Below are 16,362 nucleotides of genomic sequence, written 5' to 3' on the forward strand. Positions count from 1 at the left end.
ATGATATCTTATATCTGGACTTTAGTAAAGCATTCGACAAGGTGCCCCATCAAAGGCTCCTGAGAAAGGTTAGGGCGCACGGGATAGATGGGAAGGTGTTAGGTTGGATAGGGTCATGGCTTGGTAACAGGCGACAGAGAGTGCTAATAAACGGCTCGAAATCCGAGTGGGGTCATGTCATTAGTGGGGTGCCACAGGGATCAGTATTAGGGCCATTATTATTTCTAATATATATCAATGACTTGGATAGTGGAATTAGTAGCGATGTTAGTAAATTTGCGGATGACACAAAGATAGGTAGATTAATTAGGTCAGAAGCGGATGCCATCGCCTTGCAGACAGACTTAGATAGAATGAATGAATGGACGGATAGATGGCAAATGCAATTTAATATCAATAAATGCAAAGTGCTTAGCGTAGGTAGAGGAAACCCACACAATAGGTACACATTAAACACCCAAACTCTGGTAGGTACAGGGTACGAGAAAGATTTAGGAGTTATAGTTAGCTCTGAACTCCGTCTAGGGAAACAATGCATAGAAGCCAGAAACAAGGCAAATAGGGTACTAGGATTAATTTTTAGGAGTGTTAAAAGTAGAAGGCCGGAAGTAATATTAAAGTTATACTTGGCGCTGGTCAGACCTCATCTAGACTACGCTGTGCAGTTCTGGTCCCCACATTACAGGAAAGATATAGGTCTATTAGAATCAGTACAGAGGAGAATGACTAAAAGGATTCAGGGGATGAGGAGTATTCCTTACGAAGCGAGGTTGAAGCGGTTAAATTTACATTCTCTAGAGAGACGTAGGTTAAGAGGGGACCTGATAGAAGTCTTTAAGTGGTATAAGGGTTATAACAAGGGAGATGTAAGCAAAATTCTTAGGATCAGCAACCAAGGTAGAACAAGAAATAATGGGTTCAAGCTTGAAAAATTTAGGTTTAGGAAGGAGATAGGAAAAAATTGGTTCTCAAATAGAGTGGTAGATGAGTGGAACGGACTCAGTAATCATGTAGTTAGTGCCAGGACACTAGAGAGCTTTAAGAGAAGATTAGACAAGTTTATGGATGGGGATAACAGATGGAAATAGGTAGGAGTGTTTCATACAGGGACTGCCACGTGTAAGCCTGGTCGCTTCTTGCAGCTTCCCTTATTTCTTATGTTCTTATGTTCTTATGATTCTTCAGTTAAAGAAAGCGCCGCGCGCCGTTAGGAAGGAGTGTAAAGTGTAGACAATAGCCTCTCAGTTCTGCCGATACAAAGGCCTTTACTTTGCTTTACTATATCCAGAATAGGGTATAGCTCGTTCTTTCAGGAATTTTCTTAATTCCGCTGTAGTCCATGATTGTGGCGGTGATGTATCCATTGTGCAGGGTAGTCGAGTAAGCGTGGTCCTGTGTTTTGGTTTGCTCGCTGCCCAAGTACCCGAGGATAGTGATCGTACCGCAAAAATAAAGTCTCTGATACAAAATTATATTTTCTTTACATTAAATGGATTTGCCTGTTGTTTAGTACATGAAAATGCAAGTATATATTAGTATACTTCCATTGAGGTCAGTAGAAAATTACAGATTGCCTGCCTTGATACACTTGTAGGCTCTTTTAAGAATATCATCTGAAATTATGAATAGAGGCTCAAACAATGTCATGTGCTGTCAGTTATCACGAAATTAATTGACTTAAAATTCAGACGCATTACTGTGCAACGATACACCTTTGTAAGCTTGTAAAACCTTGCCCTAAAAAGTATTTATTTTCCGGCGAGAATTAAAAATTCTGGCGCTATCTGGTATCAAAACGCTGACTGCGACGTCTCTAAACATACCTGCCTCACCTGCATTCATTACAAGGTCATGGGCAGGCGAGGAGCAAAACACTCATTGAGAATTAAGAGCAAAGAGAAAAGCTTGTTACCAGAAAATTCACACTGTAGATTTACTTTCTAGGAAGCGAGAGGTCGGAATAATTAGTCGAAGCTCAGCATGTCCGTGACTTTTGCTGGTTGTTGTTTGAGTGAAGTGAGTGAGTGGGAAGGGAGAGGGAATGGATGAATGATGCTTTTGTGCTGAGCGTTACGACGTGCTGGAAGTAAAAGGGTTACCATGAATAGAAGATACTAAAGAATAAGAACAGCAAAAATATATACACGACGAGAGAGAGAGAGAGAGAGAGAGAGAGAGAGAGAGAGAGAGAGAGAGAGAGAGAGAGAGAGAGAGAGAGAGAGAGAGAGAAGAACAAAAAAAAAAAATTCTCGAAAGTTTTCTTCCTTCTATTGTCTACTACTACTACTACTACTACTACTCCTTTGCACGGTGAAGATACCGCGGCTATTAAACATTTTTGTCAGTGAGTAGGCTAGACTCTAAATATCGTGAACTAGACATGTTTTGATAAAGAGGCAAGAAACAACCTTTGCGCACTTTTTTTTCAGGTTATCTTAAAAAAAATATATGTTCATTTAACAATAAACAATATATTGTCATTTAACCTTAGAGTATAACCGCAACTGCTGCCACAATATTAATTAGGCTTTAACTCACTGCTAAATCCTAATTTTCTAAATTGTTTAATATTACATGCTGAAAATTAAACTTAATAGAAACAAATATCCTTTCATCAATGGTCTGTTATATTAGTTTTAAACTACTAAATATTACATACAAAAACTCAATACTACAACAACAACAACAACAACAACAACAACTACTACTACTACTACTACTACTACTAATAATAATAATAATAATAATAATATTACTACTACTACTACTACTACTACTACTACTACTACTACTACAGATGATGGTGATGGTAAGTACGCTGCTTGACCTCAATACGAGTGGAGTGCAAGATGGTTTTGAGTCCCGCTATTAAGCTACTAATGAAATACAATATACGCGCGTTATGCTCCCCTCTTCATACTTGACGCCTATTACCGAAACGAGATTATTTGTATTTGAGCTGCAACCTTAGCGTGAAGTGAGCAATATGTGAAGGAAGCTTAGGTGGATATATATATATATATATATATATATATATATATATATATATATATATATATATATATATATATATATATATATATATATATATATATATATATATATATATAGTATAATGCAGTACCTTTATTGCGCACCCACAATTAAAGGTTTTGGTAAATGAGCGCCAGAAAGTAGCGAAATTATTCCAAACAAAAATATTACTGACTTATCTAGGCATCTTGGTCAGAAGCCAAGGAAGGAAAGCGCAGGAATTACCCAAGATACAATGTGCAGCTATTTTTTATTTATTTATTTATTTATTATTATTATTATTATTATTATTATTTATTTTTTTTATTGAGCATGTGCAGTAATCATGATGCTTCGCTGGCGTGAGGGACGCAGCCGCGGGAATGGAAACCTGCCTTCTTCTTCCGTGGGGTCTCTGTAATTTCCTTCACCCAAATGATAAATGTTCATGAGTTTGGTGGGTTCAATTAATGTTTGTAATTACTGCCTTGGTGGAATGGGCCAAGAAAAAGCTGGAATGCCGCGTCTTCCTTGGCGGGTTTTGTGTGGTCGCGCCCTCGTCTCTGCGTCTTGTTTCACCTGCTTTTAATTGACTTCAGTGGAAACCGATAGAGTTACAAGAGATGTCTTCCAGATCATTGTCATTGGTGAACAAGAGCTGTACACCATCAACAGAACAGAAAAAAAAAAAGCTAATATTCTCAGTAGCCTCTGAAAATAATCCTTAAAAGAGAGAGAGAGAAAAAAAAAAATCAGGAATGCATGACTGAGTCTCAAACATCTGGTGGTGAGGAATCAGTGGTCAGTCTTATCGCGCTTGTGAAATAGTGTGCAGGAAGTGAGTGGGTGCTGCCGTTCATTCCCAACTATTACTCTTTAGTAATTTCACACGAGCTGGGTGGGGCGTGTCCCAGACATGTGTGGACGAGGCGCATCAATGAAGTCGCTGAGGGAGATGATTTTGTGAGACAGCGGAAGTGTGTGGTGGTGACAAGCCGCATTTGGTGTTGGAGTCTTTTCTGAGTGTTGCCGTCTGGTCTGTAGCTGTCTAGATCAAGTTGCCTGTCGGAAAGGAGTGCGGAGATTTGCAGTGGTATAGTGTTCAGAAGCCGGCATGTCGCACTCCCTTTTTGTGAGTTTCATTTTCCTTGAGGCCAAAGTCCCCTGGTGTTCTTACAACCTCCTTGCAAAACTTGAGAATTTATTTTTTTTTATTATTTATTTATTTATTTATTTATTTATTTTTTTTTTTTGTACATTTTAGTAGATTAGAGGAATTAGAATTGCGGGAAAACCCTAAGCTGCTATTTTCGGGATCAGAATACAGGGCTAATTTTAGGTCACCACCAATTTTTTTGCTTTAGCCCACCCTTCTATTTCGAGCTCCACTGTTGTTACGTATTATATACACTGTGAAAACAGACGGCGTTAAGCCGCTGACTCGGTCAGATGGTTCAAAGGAAGGGCATGTTAAGCTCTGGCAGCAAAAGCCTTGATCATCTGGCTCAAGGGTCGCCGTCAGCACTCACCACCAAGGACGTGCTCCAGTCTGAGGAGTATTCCATTGTCAGCTCCCAGGACTGGCGTGGGGACAGATGCATTGAGAAGATCTATTGATATCTTATAAGTAGCAGTCTCAATCAAGCTGCATTGAGGTTAACAACGTCTGAGGAGCATTCCGTGTTCTGTGCTCAGGATGTGTCTGTGGGTAGATGCTTTGAGAAAATCTGTTTATATTTTAAAAGTTTAATATTCTTAGCAAGCAGCATTAAAATCAAACAAAGAGAACTTATATTTGTATTTAATGTGGCGTAAGAAGAAGGATGACGCTAGTAGGGAATAGTTAAATTCTTGTTGGTTTCTTCTTCCTAATCAGTACCTATAGAGAGTTTGCAGACAATGGATTTTTTATGTAGATGAGAGATGACCCCGCGGCGTCTGGTCACCTCTAAGGAATCGGTCTACCTGAGTGTTTGGATGACACAACCGAACACTCATGTCTGGCCAAGGTGGGCCTCGCGTTTCTCGCATGATCGTGATTGCCACATCTCATCCCCGCCGTGGAGCGTGATAGTAGTCACAGGAATCATTGTGATCAGACACTCAGACAAGTTGGGGATGGAGAGAGAGAGAGAGAGAGAGAGAGAGAGAGAGAGAGAGAGAGAGAGAGAGAGAGAGAGAGAGAGAGAGAGAGAGAGAGAGAGAGAGTGTGTGTGTGTGTGTGTGTCTTTTGAGGCGAGTTATATTTATTGTTCCCCTAAAGAAACCAAGAGCGAAAATAATAAAAAAAGCTTGCATCATGACACTTGTCTCTAATAATGATAACAGTAGTAGTAGTAGTAGTAGTAGCAGTAGTAGTAGTAGTATACCTAACAGTGCCTGATTCGTGGTACGGTAATGGACCTCGTTTCTTCTCGACTTTTTTTATTTTTTTATCAAGCTGTATCAAGCTGTATCAAGCTGTACTGACAGGCAAGGTGGTTATCAAGGATGTTTCTATGATTGCAGTGATAATTTAACAAGAATTCTGGCCATTCACTGAAGAAGCCACCAGTTAGAACACGACTGTTTATCTCTGTGCCCTCTGAAAATATTCTGCGTGAGAGAAGGAAGTGTTTCAGAATACGAACCAGTATCACACACACACACACACACACACACACACACACACACACACACACACACACACACACACACACACACACACACACACACATTATTATTATTATTATTATTATTATTATTATTATTATTATTATTATTATTATTATTATTATTATTATTATTATTATTATGTTATTGACCACAACAACCCATACAACACAATGAACATAATGAACGATAAGTGACATTCTAAAAGAGATACAAGCAAGGTGCTATTGGTCCACCACACAAGACTGTAGCAATGTGATTGTATGTGACAAAACTAGAAATATTAAGGCATAAAAACTTTAAAGTGTCACAATTAACAAAATATTGATAAACTTAAGATGCAAAAGAAAACGGATAACGACATACGAAATTATTAAGATTAATCAACGACACGGTTAATAGTACAATATAATAAATAAAACCTAATTTATACCTCTAATAGCGAAATACATTAGCATACTTTTCAAAAATTAATAATAATAAATGAACATATATATGTCCATTATCTGAAAGTCTATTATTCTCATTTAATAGTATACACAAAGCTGATGGATATAATTCAAGCCTAGTTAAACACAAAATTCGAAAGTCTCAGTTAACAAAACAAAACCAAGTCTATACCTCCAACAATAAAATACATCAAAATACTTAAAAAAAAAAATAATAATAATGATAATAATAATAATAAACGAACAGATGCATCATCTGCATTAAACTCCTATTTTACCTACCGAGAGAAAAATGTACACAAATAATATTATTCCCATTCAAAAAATATACACAACTTTCATCGACATGATTCAAGTTTAGTTCCGATAGACTTGTAACACATCCCAAACTATCTTACATAAGAGTGCGTAATTAGCTTGTGTCGTACATAGCTCTTGAATAGTAGAAATCCGGTAAATGTCTCCAATATGTTGCGTTAAGGGACAGAAGTGAATAACATGCCCCTCTGTCTGAACATCCCCACAAGTACACACCCTCTCTGCCAGTGGGAGGTAACCGCGGCTCCTTCTGCTCCACCTACCCACCTCCACTGCCAGAGAAAGTGCTGACACACGGAATCGGGTGAAAGCGGACCTATGTAATTCACTTACTTTGTAGTTCGTTTGATATAATGGGTGAACTGCCAAGGTTGGGTTCATTATAGTTCTATAAGTAATTATTCTTGATGATGCTGAATTTAGCACACAGTTTTTTAGTTCATCCCATCCCACCTGTATGTCATCAGGGTTCTCATGCAACAAGCCTGTCAGGTATAGTCTGGTATTACCTCCTGTATCAAATACTGTCTTAACTACAAACGAAAATGGATCATCGTCCATCGTCTGCCTTTCTTCCCACTTACTTGCAAAGAACATCCTTTGCCTTTTCTTAACCAGAACTTTTAATGGTGGGTATCCTGACTTAATATAACACAGGTCGTTGCATGTGTTCCCCCTGACATCAAGAAGACTTTTCAAAGACCAGTTATATAACTCATTAACAGGACTAAGATCCGCACTCAACACACACACACACACACACACTGTGGTCTCATTATTACCAGCTGAGTGTGTCTTGTGGCGGGGCTCAGAAGGAAGGGACACAAAGGGTCGTCTATAATGGAGTGAACATAAAAGCAAGTCACACAATCCCTTTCATTCCTCATAGTAATTAATTAACGCTGACAACATTTCGCACCTTTGTCTTTGTCTCACGATAAACAACAACAACCACTGATACTTTCTTGTACGTGGAAAATTATCATCACATTATGTTGACATTTTCCTGTTTATTTCCTCGTTTTTTTTTATTTATTTATTTCGTTTCTTCTTTCCATGTCTTTTCCTTCACTTTTGTCTCGTGTTCCTATTTTTCACTTCCGTTGCTTCTTCCTTTCCTCTCCCTTGTTCCTTTTTTCCTTGTCTTTTTTTTTCTTTTTCTCATGTGTCGTGTTTCTATTGTTTATCTCCTTTGTCTCTTTTTTTTCTCGTTCGTACATTCTTTCCTTCTCCTTTGTCTCTTGTTTCTATTTCCTTCGTCCTTGTTTTTTTTTCTTGCTTGTGTCTTGTCTCTTGTGTTTCATTGTTGTGTGTGTGTGTGTGTGTGTGTGTGTGTGTGTGTGTGTGTGTGTTTTCTCAACCTCTCTATTTTTCTTAGTGATGCTGGAAAGCTGCCCAGACCTGCTCCTTACAGGCTGCTTGTGGCTGTCTTCTTGTTCGTCTTTCTTTTTTTTCTTTCTTCCTTTCTGTCTGTCTGTCTGTCTGTTTGTTTGTATGTATATGTATGTATGTATGTATCTATGTATATCTGTCTTTATGTCTGGATGTCTGTTTATTTTACCGTCCCTATATGGTTATTTCTCTCTCTCTCTCTCTCTCTCTCTCTCTCTCTCTCTCTCTCTCTCTCTCTCTCTCTCTCTCTCTCTCTCTCTCTCTCTCTCTCTCTCTCTCTCTCTCTCTCTCTCTCTCTCTCTCTCCCACACACACACACACACACACACACACACACACACACACACACACACACACTACAAATATCACAGAGATTGACCTAAAAACACGTCAGGAAATCTCACGTGGAAAATGGCGGAAGTGTCTTTGGCCTGAAGGTTGCCTCACTCCAACACTCAGAGGCGATGGTACTTTCTCCCACTTCCCCTGTGATGGTTTAGGCGGCAAGAAGGGAATTTGACGGAGTTTGCACCCTGTGACCCGCCATTTGTTACCTTTCAAGTCTCTTCTTCTTCCACCTAATCAAAATAATGGTTTCTAAATGCTCCTTTGAAGTGTTTTTCGTCTCATTTTGCCGATGCGTTTGTTAATTAGGTTCTCATTCTTTTTCCTCTATTTTTCTTCGTGGTTTCCTTATGGCTGTAATTTTTTTCCTCTGTAATTTTCTCTACAAAGAGGCAAATAAATGCAGGGCCAGTCTTTTTTCTTGCTTTCTCTATTACGTCATTACTTTGTTTCTATTTACAGAGGTGAATGTATTTCTCATTACTTCTCATACTTACTCAGGGCGCAGATGAACTGAGCTGCCACTCTTTCCTTCTTAGTTTCTCTGTGCACAGGTGAATGCAGCCCTTTCTCTTTATTTTCTTACCTTATCTATGCACAGGTAAAGACAACATTCACTATTTACTTTCTTTCTTTATGGCAGTTCAATGTATGTCATTTTTGTCTCACTCTTTCTATGAATTACCTCCTCACTCGCTCTCTTATCTTACCTTCTCCAGGAACGAAGATGAGTGTTTGTCATAATGCTCACGATGGTCACTTATTTTACTTCCCAGCGTAAAGTAACCCGCTCGTTGTTTACAGGTAACAGTTGTGGCAGCGAAGGGCGAGAGTTTTATCGAGAAAGAAAGAATGAAGATTGAAGAATTTTCACAGTGTTCCAGTATCATAGCAGCGTTTTGCTTTTTATCGTAAAGTAGCCCGTATCGGTTTGGCGTTTATAGGTGATAATTATGACATTGAAGTGTTACTGTAGAAGAATTATAGAGAAGACGAGAGGGAAGGTTGAATGTACCAAGAATATTCACCGTATTGTAGCATCATGGCCACGTTTTGCTATCCAACGTAAAATAACCCGCGTCATTTTGGTGTTTATAGGTGATCATCATTGCATCGAGGGACACAAATAGGAGAATTATCGAGGAGACCAGAAGGAAAGTTGAAGTGTAAATATATCAAGCATATTCACCGTATTCCCGCATCAGGAGTGCGACCTGGTCACATTCAGGCAGTCATATCTCACCTAATTCCATCGACCACATGAATCTTGCGAGGAGGGGAAATCTTCACGACACACATTCTCTGTATGCATGAATTTCAATCTCCAAATTTTCATCTTCACCAGCCGCTCCAGGCGTCGTGTTTCCTGAGCTGCTGACAAGTCTTAGGCCTCGCTGTCCTCTCTGACCTTGAACACCAGGAAAGGCGCTTTGCTCGTACCCTGGACCGCCTTGGGTGTGTTCATTACTATGTTTGTCTTCACGTTTAATTGCCTGCTGAGTTCATTCGGTTCAGCTTATTTCTTTTGGGTTCATGTAAACGTTATTTTTTTTTTTCCCGTCCGTTTATTTATTTATTTTTTATTTATTTATTTATTTTTTTCTGTCCTATCATGCCTGTGCTGTCTTTCGATCCACAACAGAGGAAGTATTTGTGACAATCTTCTTACCGTCCAAGGCTTTACTTTGATTTTCCGTTTTGTAATGTAAGAATGTCTTTGGTCAAGGGCAAAAAACTGTTAGAAAAAAAAAAAAAAAGCAAGATGCCAGACCGTAGAGGAGACAACACAAAGACAAGCTCATAATTACCTAGAATTAACTAGTATTACTTTGCCAACAAGTATCATCTTCGCCAGGCACATCACAGAGCCGTGTGTCTCCAGCAGGAGGGCGTACATTGATTGCCACGCTCTTCATCTCACCTTAAAGCTGGGAAGTCTGACTGTAACTCTGCTCTGTCACAATGGTGGTGTCACAGTGAAAGAGGCGACTCAAGGAAGGGATCTTGTTGCCTGTTCTCGCTGCCTCCGCCACCCATCGCACCGAATGTATTATACAAGTCGCTGGGATTCATTAGTGCGTTCACTGGAAATGTTAAAATCTTTTCCTGTTACCTTTTCACTTCCGGGAGGGTCGGCAAACTTTTATTTTATTTCACTTTATTTTATTTTATTCTATTTTATTTATTTATTTATTTATTTATTTATTTTTGTTGGCCTTCTGAGGACGACTGTTGAAGCCAGGATTGATAGCACTGCTACAGGCTCATCACTCGCCAGCATTATTCTCGATTAACGTGATAAATGTACTGATGATATTATGTTGCTGTTTATTGCAAGAAAGTCTTCCAGTGACAGTCATATTCTGAGTATGATTGCCTTTGGTCTAATGTTTGAGTTAAATACGTTTTTTTCTTAATTTGTAAATACCAACGTTATCATACGAAATATAATAAATACACCAGCAAATTATACTAACTAAAATATGTATCAATGACTTTGATAGTGGAATTAGCAGTGATGTTAGTAAATTTGCGGATGACACAAAGATAGGTAGATTAATTATGCCAGAATCGGATGCCATCGCCTTGCAGGCAGAATTAGGAAGGATGAATGAACGGACGGACAGATGGCAAATGCAGCTTAATATCAACAAATGCAAAGTACTTAGCGTAGGTAGAGGAAACCCACACAGTAGGTACACAATAAACAACCAAACTCTGGTAGGTACAGGGTACGAGAAAAATTTAGGAGTTATAGTTAGCTCTGAACTCCGTCTAGGAAAACAATGCATTGAGGCCAGAAACAGGGCAAATAGGGTACTAGGATTAATTTTTAGGAGTGTTAAAAAGTAGAAGGCTGGAAGTAATATTAAAATTATACTTGGCGCTGGTCAGACCTCATCTAGACTACGCTGTGCAGTTCTGGTCCCCACATTACAGGAAAGATATAGGTCTATTAGAATCAGTACAGAGGAGAATGACTAAAAGGATACAGGGGATGAGGAGTATTCCTTACGAGGCGAAATTGAAGCTGTTAAATCTACATTCTTTAGAGAGACGTATGTTAAGAGGGGACCTGATAGAAGTCTTTAAGTGGTATAAGGGTTATAACAGGGAGAACGTAAGCAAAATTCTTAGGATCAGAAACCAGGACAGAACAAGAAATAACGGGTTCAAACTTTAAAAATTTAGGTTTAAGAAAGAGATAGGAAGAAATTGGCTCTCAAATAGAGAGGTAGATGAGTGGAACGGACTCAGTAATCATGTTGTTAGTGCTAGGACATTAGGGAGCCTTAAGAGAAGATTAGACGGGTTTATGGATGGGGATGATAGGTGGAAATAGGTAGGTATATTTCATACAGGGACTGCCACGTGTAAGACTGGTCGCTTCTTGCAGCTTCCCTTATTTCTTATGTTCTTATGTTCTTAATGTAGTAATTATTGTGGAGATCGAAACTTCATTTGACTTTATTGTTTATTCATTGTTTGCAATCATTCATGAGTCTGAAAATGAAGTGAAGATGTCAGTGGCAGGCGCAGTGATAGATATCATTATTTACTGTTAATAAGCCGAGTATTGTTAAATGGCAGTGATGTTCCCTCTAAGGACTATATTTCCAAACTCTTCTACGCCACAACTCCACTACTTTCAAAGGACTCTACACAGACGAATTTATACCAGCTTTTTTACGCTGTTTTTATATTTATAGTGACATATTAACACAATTTCCACACCATTAACAGGAGAAACGCTTCATAATACAGCAAATCATCTTTGTAGCCTTTGAAAATAGTAGTGATGAAGTTAGGTGGGTTTTTAAGAGTGTTTTATGGTATGAGTGACAGATTAACAAGATTTCTGCATTACTGACACGATAAACTCTTGGGAACATGGTACTCATCTCTGTGGTCTTTGAAAATAGTCGTCGTGAAGTTACATTGGTTTTTAAGAGTGTTTTATATAGTACTAGTGATAGATCAACGAGGTACATTACTGACACGAGAAACACTCTTGGGAACATGGTAGTCATCTCTGTGGCCTTTGAAAATACTCGTGGTAAGAGAGTGAAGCGTTGCAGTGTGTTAACCTAGAGTTTGAATTAGTATTGCTAAGGCATGTCTTTATATTGATAATAGCATGACGTGTACTGAAACATTAATACGTAACTGGCATAAACATTTCTTACAGTGGCTAATTAATGATAAGTTTTGAATCCGAAACAGGAACGTAAATGAGTCTTGCTCCTCCTCCTCCTTTTTTTTTTTTCTACTACTACTACTACTATTAACTACTACTACTACTACTACTACTACTACTACTACTACTACTACTACTACTACTACTACTACAGGGATGCTCTAAACATATTAATTACAGAGATACGCTAAATATATCTATTACATCTTAACACATCCTTGCGAAGCCCGAACACAACAGTCACAGCGAGAGGTTGACTCCGCCCTGATCCGACAGCCAGCCGTCGAGTTGCTGTTTACGGAAAGAAGGTTTTCACTAAACGTCCCGCCTGATGGTTTTATTCCCTCGTAAAGGAGGTCATCGCTCGCTGCGCCGCTTAATGCATCACCAAGCCTGTCTCGCTCAAGGTTAGAGCTGCGGAACTATCAGAATTAGGCTTACCACTTCTTAACCCTCAGTCTTCGGTTGTCTTGACTTGATCTAACCTAACATAGTAACTAGTAACTCCACTATTAAAGCCGCGGTGCATTATTGTTAGACTTCGTAATTATCAACTCAGAGTCTTTAGTTATCTATTGTGATGTTATGTAACCTGGCTAATACCTCCACTATCAAAGGTGCTGTGTGTCAGTGTTAGTCTAAGTGCTTTCTATCCTTGAATCTTGAGTACCTTGGATAGGTATAAATAGGTAGGTTTGTTTCATACAGGGACTGCCACGTGTAGGCCTGATGGCTTCTTGCAGCTTCCCCTTATTTTCTTGTGCTCTTTCTTTTGTTTTAATCTTAACTCTCTCTCTCTCTCTCTCTCTCTCTCTCTCTCTCTCTCTCTCTCTCTCTCTCTCTCTCCACTAAATGAATCCAATGAAATGCACAAAAGCTGTCAAGTATTTGCCGCCCCACACAGGAATCGCCGTCAGCAGGTGGCGGCGCCTGTGGTGGGGACGCGGGGTAGACGGAACGGCTTCAACTTTGTCCCAGCCTTTGTCGTAATTGGTTGGGTGAGTAATAGCATTATTGCCCGCTAACTGGGCCGCTGTATGACTTCATGAGATAACATGGATCCGTCACCACCACCACCACCACCACCACCACCACCGCTGTATGACTTCACTGGTTGGTTCACGAGATAATATGGATTCGTCACCGCCACCACCACCACCACCACCACCACCGCTGTATGACTTCACTGGTTGGTTCACGAGATAACATGGATCCGTCACCGCCACCACCACCACCACCGCTGTATGACTTCACTGATTGGTTCACGAGATAACATGGATCCGTCACCGCCACCACCACCACCACCATCAATAGCGCTAGCATCGCCACTAGTGATATGCTTGTTAAGCACAGTTTTCTTCTGATTAATACGTAGACGGGGTGTTTATTAACTAAATATTAACTAAATGGATCTCGTTTGACATTTCATAGTTAATTTTATAGTCCCTAACGTGGAATAAATACACAGATGCATTTCAACAGAGATTATTTGAATTCATACTCTACAGTACATGAAAGGAACCGTGCAGTTACAACGTAAGAGATCTGGAGCCATGACCCTTGAGTCCGTGACGTGAAATGAATACCTAGATGGAACTCACCAATTAAGAGCCTTTGATTTCATGCTTTGTAACGTTCAATATCACCCACGTGCTTGTCGGGACGGACACGCGCAGCTACAGAGTGAGGTGCTTAGCCAATAATGAATCTTTAGCTCCAAATTTGTACTTTGTTGTGTGAGATGTAATTTCGTGTTCGCTAAAGCTTAATATCATCCAGGTTCTCACGATTTCCTTTTACTCTTACTTTTTTTTTTTTTTTTTCATGTAATTGCTGCTCTGGCCAAGGACAACGGAGACTGATGAAAAAAAAAAAAAAAAAAAGTCAAATCCTTAAAGTGTCAGTCAGGTAACAAGTCGCAGAGTTAAACATTGAGACAAACAGCGAATAAAAAACCTTCCAATCCCTCACGTGAAGCTGATACGCAGACAGATTCCACTAATTAAGGTACCTGACCTCATACTCTCCAACACTCAGCATCATCAAGTGTTTACGAGGAAGGAAAGATGCAGGTGTCGTCTCCAGTGAAGAAAACGTTCCATTGCAATTTCTCTCCTTGCTGTTTCCCTTTGCTGTATCTCTGAGTGGATAATCGCCGTCCAGTGTCAGCGTTCTTTCGTGACGTCGATGTAACGTTAACTATGACCTAAGAGTAATCAACCATCCAACCAGTAGTTCCATTTTTTTGCCTCACACACACACACACACACACACACACACACACACACACATATACAACAACAACAACAACAACAACAACAACAACAGGGCATGGCGCCTCAAACCTTTATTCTCAAGTGTGTATCCAGAAACGCTTTGCTTTCTCACCACGACTATTTTCAAGCTCACAGAGATGATGACCCGGGTTTTCAAGCTTGTTTCTTCTCTTAGTAATGTAAAAGTGTTGTTAATCTGTCAGTATAACCTTAAAAACCCTTGAAACTCGTGTCACTTCATCGCGACCATTGAAAACAATTATGGTGAGAGAACAAAGTTGCCAGGCTGTTGGGAGACAACGGGAAAGCAACAACACGAACAAAACCATGTATTTTTTTAACAAAATTCTTGTTTACATCCAAAACTTATGTGTTATGTGTTTTGAAAAGCAAGTGCAATTAAAAGGCGCCAAAATTGAGGACTTGAGTGTGCGGGGGCTAGGAGGGAAGGGAGAAAGGTGACGTGCCTTGCAGTACTGACACACACACACACACACACACACACACACACACACACACACACACACACACACACACACACACACAGGGCAGTTATACGCTTAAACGCGCGCGCGCGCGCACACCCACACACGCACGCACACACACACACACACACACACACACACACACACACACACACACACACATACAGGGCAATTATACACTTAAACGCGCGTGCACGCACACACACACAAACAGAACAGTTACAGACACACACACACACACAAACACACGCACACAGAGGGCAGACACGCACACACACACACACACACACACACACACACACACAGAGGGCAGACACGCACACACACACACACAGTATCCTTGGCGCCCAGCCCTGCCGAGCCCCGCCGAGCCCAGCCCAGCCCTGTCTCTGCTATGGTAACACTCTCTCCCCGTCAATATTTACCGTAAATTTCAGGATTTCCAGCAGTTTCCAGGTGTTTTCTAGACTTGGGCTATATAGTACTAGGAGAAGGAAGAAGGTGAAGGGTAGAGGAAGAGTATGCAGGGTAGGAAAAGGGAAGAGGTACTGAGGAAAGGAGGAAAAAAAAAAAAAAATCGGCGCTGTATCATTATTCTTTCCTTTGTATTGATGGAGTTAGCATTGTTTTGATATTTGATTTATTATTAGGAAACTATAACAAGGAATGACACATAATAAAATCCAGTCTAGATGTGTTTTTGTTTGTCGAAAATAAACCGGTTCGTCATTTTATATATTTTTACATTTTTTTTTTTATTAGCACGCCTAAGATTGTATTGGTATTGGATTTAAGACTTAAAAAATATAAGAAACATGTATCAAGTAATAATATTCAATAAAATCTAGTGTAGCAATGCGTATTTTCAAATTTAACATGCGTCCGTTGCTAAAATAAAAAAAAAAACTATTTTCTTTATACGATGATTAATTCGTGTTTTTTTTTTTATTTGTCTGGAAAGGAAAAAAAAATTGTGTTCAGAATATATAATAGGATTTAGTCTGGCTGTGTTTTGTTTCTAGATATTATAATGTTTTTGTAGCACCGTTCGTAAATAATACAGATTTTGGGGGGGATATTTCGTTATTATTACTGAGTTCGGTAATCTTTTTATATTTTGGGTATTAGCTAAAGTAAACGGCGAGTCAGAATTTGTAGTGCATTCCAGTCTGGGCGTCTTCTTTCTTCTCGCGATTTTCAAAGTGAATTACGTTACGTAAATATAGGTGCAGTCC

At 39.5% G+C, this 16,362-nt stretch overlaps 1 long non-coding RNA gene across 3 annotated transcripts in view; it reads left to right on the forward strand.

The window, feature by feature from the left end:
- Positions 1 to 16,362, forward strand: part of LOC135096736 (uncharacterized) — a 152,992-nt gene that overhangs the window by 94,344 nt on the left and 42,286 nt on the right. Inside the window, exon 5 of one of the 3 annotated variants that reach the window (XR_010264979.1) lies at positions 9,514 to 9,827. The exons of the other annotated variants lie outside the window; for them this stretch is intronic. This is a non-coding gene — a long non-coding RNA (uncharacterized LOC135096736). Of the gene's footprint in view, positions 1 to 9,513; positions 9,828 to 16,362 lie in introns of those variants that run through there. 3 annotated transcript variants of the gene reach the window in all.

This window comes from Scylla paramamosain, unplaced genomic scaffold, assembly GCF_035594125.1.
Source record: "Scylla paramamosain isolate STU-SP2022 unplaced genomic scaffold, ASM3559412v1 Contig6, whole genome shotgun sequence".
Taxonomy (NCBI): domain Eukaryota; kingdom Metazoa; phylum Arthropoda; class Malacostraca; order Decapoda; family Portunidae; genus Scylla; species Scylla paramamosain.